At 39.9% G+C, this 14108-nt stretch overlaps 1 non-coding gene across 1 annotated transcript; it reads right to left on the reverse strand.

Annotated features, from left to right (window-relative positions):
- Window positions 1-3428: 3428 nt before the first annotated feature.
- Trnar-acg (transfer RNA arginine (anticodon ACG)) lies at window positions 3429-3501 on the reverse strand. The gene has a single exon. It is a non-coding gene; the product is annotated as a tRNA-Arg (tRNA).
- Window positions 3502-14108: the final 10607 nt, after the last annotated feature.

The raw sequence follows: 14108 nt of genomic DNA on the forward strand, positions 1-14108 counted from the left end.
TATCAGCTCGTAGACCATGGCTGCGGTTACCCTTGACGATGCATCACAGACAGGAGCGCCAGCGATAGCATACAGCATACAGCATCATGATGGTCGCATCCGTGTTTGGTGACATCGCGGTGAACGCACATTGGAAGCGTGTACTCGTCATCACCATACTGGTGTTATCACATGGCGTGATGGTATGGGGTGCCATTGGTTGCACGTCTCGGTCACCTCTTGTTCGCATTGACGGCACTTTGAACCGTGGACGTTACATTTCAGATGTGTTACGATCCGTGGCTCTATCCTTCATTCGATCCCTGCGAAACCCTACATTTCAGCAGGATAATGCACGACCGCATGTTGCGGGTCCTGTACGGGTCTTTCTGGATACAGAAAATGTTCGACTGCTGCCCTGGCCAGCACATTCTCCAGATCTCTCACCAATTGAAAACGTCTGGTCAATGGTGGCCGAGCAACTGGCTCGTCACAATGCGCCAGTCACTAGTCTTGATGAACTATGGTATCGTGTTGAAGCTGCATGGGCAGATGTACCTGTATACGCCAGCCAATCTCTGTTTGACTCAGTGCCCAGGCGTATCAAGGCCGTTATTACGGCCAGAGGTGGTTTTTCTGGGTACTGATTTCTCAGGATCTATGCACCCAAATTGCGTGTAAATGTAATCACATGTCAGTTCTTGTATAATATATTTGTCCAATGAATACCCGTTTATCATCTGCATTTCTTCTTGGTGTAGAAATTTTAATGCCCAGTAGTGTACAAAATATGTTGCTGCGTTTGAAGGTCAGTTAACATATGGAAGTATTCTTTGGACTGGGGGGGGGGGGGGGGCGAGGGAGGTCTCTATCCGTCACCAATCTCGAGAAAGTTAATCTGATGTGATATGCTCATTTGCGATCGCGCGCGTCAGCGATAGAACCAGAATTAAATATCCACAGCATTGGTCGCATTTCATAAATGATTTGAGATACCGAAAGGAGATTTTGGCAAATGTTATTCCACTAACTACAGGCTTTTTCGATGAAAGAATACAATTTTGAACGGCCATCGATAACTAGCAGTCCAGAAATGACAAACGCTGTGGGTTTTGGAACAGCGTAAGTGAAGACATTGTACGTTTATTTTTGTAGCGAAGATGTGCTTGTTCAAAGGCTACTCAGTTCTTCACTTAATAAACTGAATAAATTCTCTCGCAATTGCGTCTGCACAATATGTTAGTGAGGTGACATTGTGTAATCTCCACTGTGTTTTGGCAACAGAAGCAAATTTTAACATAAATAAATCGCTCCTTTTGTTGCAGGACTTCTTGCAGAATTTAAACAAAAACTTCCATCAATTTTTATAAGGTTACTTGTCAATTTACTTTCAACTGCTTCCTTAATACTACTACCCCAGTAGCTGGAAGTGCATGCCAGAATCTCTGTGTTGCTGTATCCCATAGGATGACACGTATCAAGACAATGTTCCGCAATAGTGAATTTGCTCCAGTGTTTTAAGCGTATGTGACGCTTATGGTCAGTATACCTGTCTTTCACAGTCTTGATAGTCTAATCAATCACAAATGTAAGCAATTGGGTAGACACCGACACTGTACAAACCGAGATCATCGTTTACGGAACCTAAAAGGATCCTAATCTTAGACAGTGGTCGAAAAATACAATTTACATAATATTTTTGCAAAATAAGACCGATCCTGATGGGGATGCCCCATGTATAAGGCGAAAACACTGTACACTTTGGTGCTACCTCGGTATTATCACCACTCACCCAGTGCACATTTGGTCGATAGCGCATCACACATCGATCTTTCACTTAACCATCCTCACGTAAGGTTAGTTAATTCAGCACCAAACCTAACCTCAATCAATGGTAACGAATCGCACAGAGGAACGCGAATAGAGAGACCACAGCAAAACTTACAAGAATATCAGTCATCCATCCGCAGTCCCTCCAACCGACGTAAGAAATCCATCGAGTTCTTAATGTGTTGCTCACACCGACCTACTATTGGGCTCAGCAGAGTAGCAAGCCATTTCGACAAACTTACTGGGTGCTCAGTAAACAGTACTATGAGCAGACACATGGAATTGAGTTGCGAAGCCCGATGTCACCTATTATTACCAATTTGTTTATGAAAGACTTTGAGGAACGTGCCTTGGCGTCGACGGCTTTGAAACTTGTTTGTTTTTTCCAGATACGTAACGATACTTTTGTTTGCCTTCGTGGCATTGAGAATTTGAACGACTTTTCAGAACACCTGATTTCATTTACCCGAATATTTGTTTCGCGAGGAAGGTGGAAAAGGATGGCTACCATCCCTTCCTTGATATGTTGGTCAGGACGAAGGTTGATGGGACTTTGGGTCATGCCGTTTATAGGAAACGTACACACACTGACTTGTATCTACAGGCTGATCGTTGCCACCATCCAGCTCAACGTTGTCTCGGAGCCCGGTAGTTTTGTCAGCAGAGTTAGCCCATCTGTAGGTCACTTTTCGTCAGATTGGGTAAGTGATAGGCAGGACAGACGTGTGTTGTGCGATAGACTAACTGTGCAATGGGTGAGTGCAGATAATACAATACGCGGGAAACAGCTCCAACGACATTGGTTGTATTTTGCGAAAATGTTTTGTTAAATACATTTTACAACCAAGGATTCTTTCAGGTTCTGCAAAGGATGATCTTGCTTTCCAAAAGGCGGGTGTCTACCGTGTTCATTGCAGCCGTGGTGTGTCATATATCGAACAGGCAATAAGGGCTGTCGAGGTTTGTTATTCATGCACGCTTGGCCCAAATGTGGAACACCGTTACCTGTGTGTTGCGCATAAAGAGAAACAATAACTGCGTCAATTATCACCGAGGGAACAAAAGACTTGTCGATCGCCATAGCAACAAAAATAGTAAAAATAGGTAAGATGATGATCATTGGCATGTACGGTACATAATAATTCAGAAACTATTCAAAAATGGTTCAAATGGCTCTGAGCAATATGGGACTTAACTTCTGAGGTCATCAGTCCCCTAGAACTTAGAACTACTTAAACCTAACTAACCTAAGGACATCACACACATCCATGCCCGAGGCAGGATTCGAACCTGCGACCGTAGCGGTCTCGCGGTTCCAGACTGCAGCGCCTAGAACCGCACGGCCACTTCGGCCGGCAGAAACTATTCCTTAGCAGATCGGAAATGTTACGAGAATCACTACAGATTTATTCATTTGAATCGGAGGCGCGACAGTATCCACTTCTTTTTTCTTCGTTCGTTGCGTATATGCTCTCGTCTCCTTACTTAGCTACATGTGATAGCTACGCCAGATGGACTACGCTCGACACACATGTGTTTATCCCGTCTATTCGCCAACGGCCTGTACGACGTCAACGTTCTTCCTTGACTAGTGAAAGTGCCAAAGAAAAAAATATTAACGACCCTGCCAGGATTCGAACCTGGAATCTTCTGATCCGTAGTCAGACGCGTTATCCGTTGCGCCACAGGGCCCACCCGCTACGTGTGGGTCACACATCAGTATCTATACAGTAGTTACATTGTGATATGAACAAACATTATTAGTCTGTTTCATTGATGATGAGCATAATCACGTGCCAGTAACAACATTCAGTCATTGTTACGTCTGTCAACATGAAATATAAATCACAGATGAATCTCTGGTCTTCCGAATAAATCAATATTTTGGGGTTAGACGATGTACGATATTTACCCGTTGTTTTATACTTTTGATCACATCGGCGTACATTTTCATATAAAAATCAAAAGTCACTTGTCATTTCAACCACAATTACAGTAGTCGTCAAAAACTCGGTTTCAAACTTCCCTCTCATAATTTAAAACTTTACGCTCAAACACCATCGTACACGAGATTAAAAATTGACAAGAAAATAAATAACACAAATCAGTTAAATATGGAGTTTGACTCACTAAAAGGATTGCTATTTAATACACTAGTGAAAAATGTTATTATTCAACTGAAGAATTCAGTTTGGCAATTTGTAAAGAAATTGTTAATATATTGTATAAATTGTATTGCAAGCTGCAAAATGCTCACAAGTGTTATATATGTTCTTGTTAAAATGTTCACGTCTTAAAATTTAAACGCCTGCTTAAATACCGGTATGTTAATTATTATATTTTTTTAAAAAGTAATTTGACGTCTCTCCAGTACAGAAATCTTTGATCTGTAACTGTGCTTTATGAGACGAATACACTACATTCTTCACATTGTCCCATGTGGTATTGCTCACTACAATACAAGATTCAAACTACATTTACAATGCCGGTAGTCAGCTCTATAACAGGATTTGGAACTACTAGTCAGTATCAAAAAAACAGTGAAAGAATGACTCAGTTCACATGCAGATACATGAATAGTTTTCAGCTGAATTAAGTTTGAGTTGATATCCAATACAATGGAAAGACTGTTTACTTATTAATGAGTGAGAATATTTAGCAACCGTTAACGAGAAAAACTGCTTTCACACGACACAGTTTTCGTGATTGTAGCGACCTGCTACGTGCCGTGGTTACTGTCCGTTATTTACACTGGACGCTACTAGGAACTAGGAAGAAAAGGAAAAACCCGTTTCTCTCATTTCGTTCTCCAATCCGAGAGATTTTTCATGATGCAACGTTTTTCACTCGAATTAAAAAAAAAGCATACATAAAGAATCATAGTTAGAATCTTTATACCGAAAGTTTACCATATAATTTTGGATTCAACGCAGCGAATGTTTTTGAAATTACCTGCAAGTCTTCTTTGGTTATTGGAACATGAAACTTAATTTGTTCAGTTTGTACTTTTAACTAGCCATAACAATAGCTGCCTCAGTTTTGATTCTAGCAAAATTAAAATTTTGCTCCGCATATTTTTTTTTTCTAATTTAGGTGTTCAGTTAGAGGTTTCGGAACTGAGTTCGTGTCTAGCAGCTTGGTATGAAAATGTAGCCTCTTTAGCAGCGCACTCTTCACGTAGACTTTAATACCATACTTTCTTTTGTGTGCAACAGAAAATTGTCCAGTATATGGTGTGCAACAAACACATTGTTACTGTCATTTCAAAAATTTGTATTCTCGTTAAAGTTTACTCTTCAACACGGTTTATTAATATTGCTATGAGTAACTGCTTTTTCTTACTTTTACTTTTTCAAAAGGACAAAAAGTTGAGATTCATGTCCACAAAGGAATTTATGAGGTTGCTCTAGAGAAAGAAACGAATACAAAACGAAAAAAAAATTACAAAATGATCAAAAACGAGTACACGAGGTACTTCACATCCGGAAACAACATACAGCTAATCCCAAGGTCGGCTGAGAGAGGCACAGCCATAGAGAATGTAGATGCTAACTCGAGCAGGCTGAGAAAAAAAAAACCAACTCACCAGTGACAAATTTCTCGAATCCCGGGCATTTCTGTAAACCCGAGCATCACCAAATAACCAGGCCAGTCCGGGCTAATCCTCGACGTATGGTAAGCCCATTTAGACCCCTTGGTTGAACCAATGGTACAGGACCTATCATGGCAAAACTTTCTTATAGCTAAACTGCAGAAACAACCGTTTAGAAAAACTCTGGAATCAAAAGCCTATAACGCAGAATTTATTATTTAACTGAGTAAAATTTTACGACACACCCTATGATTTAATAAACTGATAAGGTTAAAAGAAATGAAATGCATTCACACCATTAATGTATTCAACACGATTTATTAATATCGCTATGAATAACTGCTTCTTCTTAATTTATTATACTTTTTCAAAAGGTCAAAAAGTTGATATTCATGTCCACAAAGGAATTTATGAGGTTGCTTAGAAAAGAAAGAAGACCCAGCAGTCCTCTCCTTGAAAGTTAAGGGAAAAAAACCTTAAAAAACTACTGTTTTAATTTTTTGTACTTAAAAAATACCAAAAAATTGCTAAAACATTCACAACCTTTTTCTGAGTAACTTCTTTTATGTAATTATTAACACACAGCAACAGGTTCATAAACCTTTTGTTAACACAAATTTGACAAGCAAATACACTGAAATTAGAGTAATATTCTTTTAAAACTGTAGTTCTTGCCGTTTTAGAGCATCTCAAAGAATTTATTTATTTATCATCAATACACCTCTACGTGTGAACCGTTTGTAGCATGAAGAATATCGAGTCTATATTCAATTTCTTGCAAATGATGCCTATTAACCCTTCCTGCTTGATGAAAGGTTGCCTCATCTGAGAATAAACCTCTTTCCAGGAAGCTGGCATCCATATCAATACGGTGCAGCATATCCCCAGCAAATTGTTGTTGGCATGGTTTGTCGTTTGGCGTCAGATGTTGCAAAATTTTCACTTTTTAAGCACACATACGAAGCCGATGGTGAACTACACGATGCAATGTTGATCGAGGTTCATCAAGTTGCCTAGATGCTTGACGAATTGACATATGTCGGCTTCTGAGAAACGTCTGTGTGATGTCCTCCATTGTCTCTTCTGAAACTCCGTAAGGTGCATCGCCAGAATGTTTCAGAACACTTCCTGTTGCCAGAAACTTCCTATACCGTTCCTTAATTGTTTTCACATCAGGTCGATCACATTCATACACACGACAATAATTTCTTCGCACAGTAATCGACGATTTTGTTTCTGTGAACCACACTACTGGTTCCGTGTGCTGCTGTGGTGTCGCCATTTTCACTTCATGCGACCATGCAGCACTCTGGCAACGATACTCAGCGCTTCTGACGCAGGAATATAAATTCTTTGAGATGCTCTACAATGTGGTGCATTTTTCATTGTTGTATCTACTGTGGTTTTTCTCTCCTGGGTCCTTGAAATCAGGGAGGTTTGAGTGGGACACCCTGTATATAACTATTGAAAATTATAATTGTTAATCGCCCCCTCCCCTTTTAATCAGCTCTTGAACCAAAGCGTTAAACCTATATTCTAAAACACCCATTCGAAGCCTGTTCAGTTGTGGAAATGACCATTCCCCACTGCTGTTTGCGACCAGAAGTGAAAGGAACATTCTTAAGGCGACATGTATGTTAGGAAAACAATCTTTCACGTTTTATGGCTGCTGCTAAGGGTGAAAAGAAGGATGGAGAAATCAGATTTCCAAGACTTTGAGCTCACTTTAAAACCCCCAAAAAAGTCTCGAGTTTCAGAGGTGAATGCAGACTTAATTCATATCAGCTGTCCACTGAGAGTAATCAACCGAAAAAGATTATGTAAAATAATTTCGTGTATGGCATTTACGATGATAAGAGGGCCTACTCCACAGTATTAAACAAAGACCTTTTTTTATCTTAAATCACTTGTACTCGTCCACAAGCTAAACAATAACTTCTTCAGTGCAGCACCTTTAAGTATCACTAATCTTTGGCTTCATAAAATGAAGACCACAAAAAATTAATTATCTGTTCCCTATACAAAGCGTTTTTCATAACAGTTGCTTCCGAAGAATCTTTACAACATGATGTCCATGCCAATCTCTTCTCTCATTCTAATGATTCACAGACCATTCACTGCACAATCGGTAGTATACCTTTGGGCATGGGTCTTTTAGTATTATTCACAATGTAAATTTTAGTATTTATAATTTTCTTCTGCACACTTATACATCCAATGTTGCAACTAAATTACATTTTAGAAATATATATTCAACTATTTGTTACCATCCCTTAAGAAAAAATGCATTGTTTCAACGTGCCAGCATACTGAAGTAAATGTGCAGCATGTCAATATTACACCTTCCACGAAAGTAGTGAAAAGTTTAACACTGGAAGTGTAACTGAAAGATACGTTAGAAGATACATCATTAAAATTATTCTCATCAGTCCAAAATTAAATTTTGAAATATTTGACTTAGGAAAATGAAGAAGGAATAGATGTTAAAATATCGCAACTAAACCTTATTCTCTTGGTGATGAAACTGGAGAGCTTGTCTCTAGTACAGGCAAACTTCAGTGCGCATGGAACAACTTAAAGGAGCTAGTTCAATTAGTTAAAAAAGACATTTACAATAATGACTGCTTGGACGGCAAAACAAATAAACACCAGAGTGCCTGGACTTCTCTTGAGAAACTAAACAAAACAGAGTTCTCCGAACAAAGCTTCGGAAGTGTTAGTTATGGAATGTTTACATTACGTGTTTTCTGTATTTCCGGTTTCGACTTGTAAGAATGAGACACGATTTAAATGCAAAAACAATTTAAAAGTTGAGGGTTGCAAGCAGTGCAGAAATGCGGGTTATGATTCGCTAGGAGAGACTGGAGAACAGTGTTGAGTGCCTTAACTTTATCTGTAATAAATATGGAACAATGGAAACTCCAGGTTGGAATATCAACAATATAAGGAAAACATGAAATGTATTCATTAGAGATGGGCAAACTGAAACACGTAACTGTTTCGAAACAAATGAAACAGTACAATGTAATGTTTCGATACGCTGTTTCGAAACAGTGAAACAGTTTGTGTTTTGTTATCTAATAAACCTACACATTTTATCTCTTGACTGTCTACTGTATAAGTATGTCCACAAACACAAATGAGGTGCGAGAGCGCTAATCATATCGCAGAAAGTATGAAATTATCACTTGGGCGTCTTGGCAGTTTCGTATTTCTGCAACAAATGCGCTGCTTTCGTGTCGTGTGACTTTCATACTTTTCAATTGGCTGAGGACAGCCATAGCTGACGACAGAAGAGCCACCACGGACGGAACTGGAGGTGGGAGCAAACTGCAGAAACAACGGATATGCTACTTGGATTCCCACATTCCGTTAGTATGGGTAATATACCCATCCCGCTAATTTCCATGCACACAAAGGGAATCATTGAGGATAATAGGCACAGTGACTATAGAGTCACAAATAACGCCAAATAATTCGAATAAATAACAAAATATAACAGAAAAAAATTTTGTCTTTCAAGGTGTTTCGAACCGTTACTATAAATTCACCATGCTGCCTAGTCCTTCCCGTTCACCATTACACTATCAGTGATATGTCAAACAGATTGCTTGCAATTATACCTACATCAAATTTATGTATATGTCTAATAACTGTCACTCTCCGCCTCTTTTTTATTAAAAATTTTGTAGGCTTACTTACGTTTCTTAATATGATTACTGTACAGGAACAGAGAAGCGTATGTTATCAAAAAGTGTAATTTAACTGAATGATTTTCACATATTTATTATTTTGAATGTGAGTAGTATGCGTTGTTTTATTGCTTGGTTAGTGTTTATAAAGCAGATGGTACGCCATTTCGGAATATGACAGTCAGCTAGAAACGAAGGTTTATTTTCGGATATCTTAAGCTTCATGCTATTGCTTGTCAAAAAGATTTCCACACTCTTGAAAGTGTTTCATGAAGTGGTATGTCAAATGTGTTTCAGTACCTGTGTCGAGCCCGAATCTCGTCCGAAACAGAGGGGAATGAAACATCACTGTTTCGATACAATTAGTCCGTTCCAAGCACTGGTGGACAGAAACAGCCTTATTTTGAAACAATGATACAGTTTCTGTGTCTGGCTCGAGAGCGAATCTGGTCCAGTTATCCGAGACAGGGGTGGAATGAAACACCACTGTTCCGAAACACTGAAACAGTTCCACGTATCGATACACTGTATCGAAACACAGAAACAGTGGTCAAGTCTAGTATTCATATTTGCGATTATGTTCTACTGTCAGCTACACAACGGAATGACGACAATGAAGATGTGTGCCCGACCGAAATTCGAACCCGGATTTCCCACTCACCGCGAGCGGTCGCCTTACCATTTTTTTTTCGGTATTGTTCATTTGCGTTTGGTCTGGGCGGACGTCACATGACATCCGTTCAGGTTGATCGTTCTGTCTACTAACCTGTACTCGTACATCCATTACATATGTTCCCGTACTGGGGACACATTTTTACTTGAAAGCTTGCCCGGTGTCGGCGGTTAAATACGATATTGCAGTGGCCGTGTCATACCGAATTACGATGCAAAGTTCGAAGGCACTTTGCATCGTAATTCGGAATAACACAGGCTCTGCAATATCGTACAGGACAGGTTGCTAATCAGCGTAAAGATGACACGTTGAGTTGCTGACACATAAAATGAAAATACTGTTCACGATTTAGCAAGGACACATGACTGCCATCTATGGCAGCTCGGTCCATGCACGATAGCTAAATCGTAACGGTCTTTTCGTTGTGCCTTTCTGCTTCTCAACGTGTCATCTTTACGGAGAGTAGCAATCTATCCTTTTCATTGTATTGTTATAACAAATATGAGGAGGACGTAGATGGAACTTGCGGCCGAGCGATTTTATCACATACAGCAGGGGTCTCCAAACTTTTTAGTGCGCGGACCACACTGACTCCTCCACGAAGTCATAAGGGCCAAGATCTACCTAGTGGGATTAAAGCACCCTAGCATTCCATGATCTCCGTAATGTAAGTCTAAAGAAAAGATGAAATCGCAAAAATCTAAGGTTGTGGGAATAGCTAGCACTGAAACGAACTACGATTTTTGTTTAATTACATAATTTTGATTGGTGGACGTACCTGACCGAAATTCTGGCGTATTTTATTCTGGCGAATTTCACCGACAAAAAGTATGTCACTGCACATTCTTCACGAAAGCGTCCTGCAAAGTTAACGAAATCTCAAAATCATTGTTGGCAACACTATTACTGCAAGACGTAACAGAGGTGGAGTATTGACATCTTCAAATTTTATAGTCCTGTCCTCAGTTGCGCGCAATATTACGGTATATTAATAATTTTTACTTATGGACCGTCTGACAGCAACTGAATAAAACACAATTTTAGTGCCATACGCGTTTCGCCTTTATTTTCTGCAAGGCATCATCAGTGGCCTGGAATATGTACAAATGTTAGCTATTTTATTTACATTTTTGTCATTGTGCCTATAGGTTATAAACAGTTCTGGTGGTTGGTATTTCCTATTAAGTAGTAATGTTTTGGACTGTACTTACAGGTTGCGTGGACAATTTCCTACATATTACGCTCCTGTTGCATTTTTGGTGTTGTTCTTCTTCTTATGAACGCCAATTTGCGGTTTTTTTCGCCATCCCACAACACTATGCACAGAACGCTTGTTTTAAAGCAATGTTTTGGTTGCTGTTGACGACTGTCAAATGTTTTTGCCAAAGATCGAATTTTATTGCCAAACTTATGAGTGTAACTATTGAAGTATCTGTGGTCTGTTCGTGTATGCATTTGTGTGTGCGTTTGCGTGTGTGTGTGTGTGTTTTGGTGTGATATATATTTTTTTGTGCTGTGTGTGTGGAGTATGTCAACGCACTGTTATTTCAAGCGGCGCAACAATTAGTTTAGTTATGTAGTCTGTAGCGAGTAGCAGAGCCAATGTCGCGGTGTATTGGTCGCGATAGGCCCCGAAACTCAGTTGTTGGCAGTATCGGTACCACCTCAAATATTTGGCGGGCCGGATACCGGGGATGTCCGGCCACATAACGCGGGCCGGTTTGCCTGCCCTCGGCCCGCGGACCGTAGTTTGGAGACCCCTGACATACAGCATTATTTATGTACAACTTAAAAAAATATTTTAATAGGAATATTACTATCAAAATTTAACATTTAATAGTATAACACACAAATTTTGCCTTTTGCTGCTCGGCACTTTGGAGCATTTCAGTCTTAAACGAACAGTGTTGCTGCTCCATTGGCATAAAGTCCCGGCGGCATTGGTGTGCCCAAAGACAAAAACAGGAGCTTTGTTCCTTTTTCTTCTTTCGATTAAACCGCTTTTGGCTTGGAATAGTAATTACTTTCCTCCCATTACAAAGCAACTTCAAACGTTTGATTGCTAAATGAGTGACTTAACGTAATTACTTGACATTGTCGTAGTCATCAATGTAAAAAGACTTATAAATATGTTTTATTGCCCAGATCGCCGTTGATACATATCCCGATTACTAGTTTCAGCAAAGCTGAACACTGATTATCATAGCTCTAGCTTCTCAGCGTATGTCAACATATATGTATGTGTGTGTGTGTGTAAAATATTGGTTCAATTTCATCCATTTCGGTTGTTTATCAAAACAACTTATTTTACTCATCTTCAAAGTGATGCGAGGATTAAATAGGGGAAATTATCTTGGGGTTTCCTTTCAAACAGAGTTAACCGATTCTGCTTTTGCCGGCCGCGGTGGTCTAGCGGTTCTGGCGCTGCAGTCCGGAACCTCGGGACTGCTACGGTCGCAGGTTCGAATCCTGCCTCGGGCATGGGTGTGTGTGATGTCCTTAGGTTAGTTAGGTTTAAGTAGTTCTAAGTTCTAGGGGACTTGTGACCTAAGATGTTGAGTCCCATAGTGCTCAGAGCCATTTGAACCATTTTTTTTTCGATTCTGCTTTTGCTTCGCTGTCCTCAGTTTCAGCTTATCTTTCATACATGAGTTGGGCGCTAACTTTTCTACCAGAATGAGAACCTATCTTCGAAAATTGGTATCTAGCATGAAAATGTTTCACCTGCCTCCGGTTCGCTAAAACGTGGAATATAACTGGCTGGCACTAGGGCCTAATCATGTACATATTTTATCTTCTGTGGATGCGTGCAGGTCTTTGTATGGGAAGTTGCTGCTTTGCTTGAACTAAACCATTCCTTTCTTTTCCCTATGTTAGCAGGAAGACATTATTTCTCGTCGCTAGTAAAGATACAAGACTTGAACCTCTTCACTGCATGTAAATGTAGCAAGATGGTGCATTGGTCACAGTTAATCACATCTGCCAATTCTCGAGTACCCTGACGTGGATAAATGCGTTTAAACGACCTTCATCATAGCCCGAAGGTCTTCCTGAAAGTGGAGTGTCGCTAGTGTCAAAACCATCCTCCTTAAAACAAGAAAACCATTTTATTGTTGTCCGATGGCATTATCACGGCGATATTGCAGTGTTATAAGACAGGCACTACAATATCGCAATGATCCGCCAACACCGGGCAAGCGATTTTAAAATAAAATCTACGTAAAAGTTTTCTGTGACTGTGATGACTGGAATACTCTCTTTCAAATTCTGAAGGTGGCACGGGTCAAATACACGGAGCGAAAGTCTATTTACAATTTGTACAGAAACCAGATAGCAGTTATAAAGAGTCGAGAGCATGAATGGGAAGCAGTGGTTGGGAAAGGAGTGAGACAGGGTTGTAGCCTATTCCTGATGTTATTCAATCTGTATATTGTGCAAGCAGTAAAGGAAACAAAAGAAAAAATGGAGTAGGAATTAAAATCCGTGGAGAAGAAATAAAGACTTTGAGGTTTGCCAACGACATTGTACTTCTGTCAGAGACAGCAAAGGACCTGGAAGATCAGTTGAACGGAATGGACAGTGTCTTGAAAGGAGGATATAAGATGAACATCAACAAAAGCAACACGAGGATAATGGAATGCAGTCTAATTAAATCAGGTGATTCTGAGGGAATTAGATTAGGAAATGAGACACTTAGAGTAGTAAATGAATTTCACTATATGGGGAGCAAAATAACCCATGATTGTCGAAGTAGTGAGGATATAAAATGTAGACAGGCTATGGCAAGAAAAGCGTTTCTGAAGAAGAGAAATTTTAGATATAAGTGTCAGGAAGTCTTTTCTGAAATTATTTGTGTGGAGGGTAGCCGTATATGGAAGGGAAACACGGACGACAAATAGTGTAGACAAGAAGAGAATAGAAGCTTTCGCAATGTGGTGCTACAGAAGAATACCGAAGATTAGATGGGTAGATCACGTAACGAATGAGGAAGTACTGAACAGAATTGGGGCAAAGTGGAATTTGTGGGACAACTTGACTAGCAGAAGGGATCGGTTAATAGGAGACGTTATGAGGCGTCAAGGGATCACCAATTTAGTATTGGAGGACAACGTGGAGGGTGAAAATCGTAAAGGGAGACCAAGACATGAATACACTAAGCAGATCCAGAAGGATGCAGGTTGCAGTAATCACTTGGAGATGAAGTTTGCACAGGATAGAGTAGCATGGAGAGCTGCATCAAACCTGTCTCTGGTCTGAAGGTCACCACAACAAAAACAACAACAACAGCAACCGTATCTGTGAGATTTAGTGTGGTTCTTAAAACGGCTGCCCTATTTTGTTG

The sequence above is a fragment of the Schistocerca cancellata genome, chromosome 2, assembly GCF_023864275.1.
Source record: "Schistocerca cancellata isolate TAMUIC-IGC-003103 chromosome 2, iqSchCanc2.1, whole genome shotgun sequence".
NCBI classification, from domain to species: Eukaryota; Metazoa; Arthropoda; class Insecta; order Orthoptera; family Acrididae; genus Schistocerca; species Schistocerca cancellata.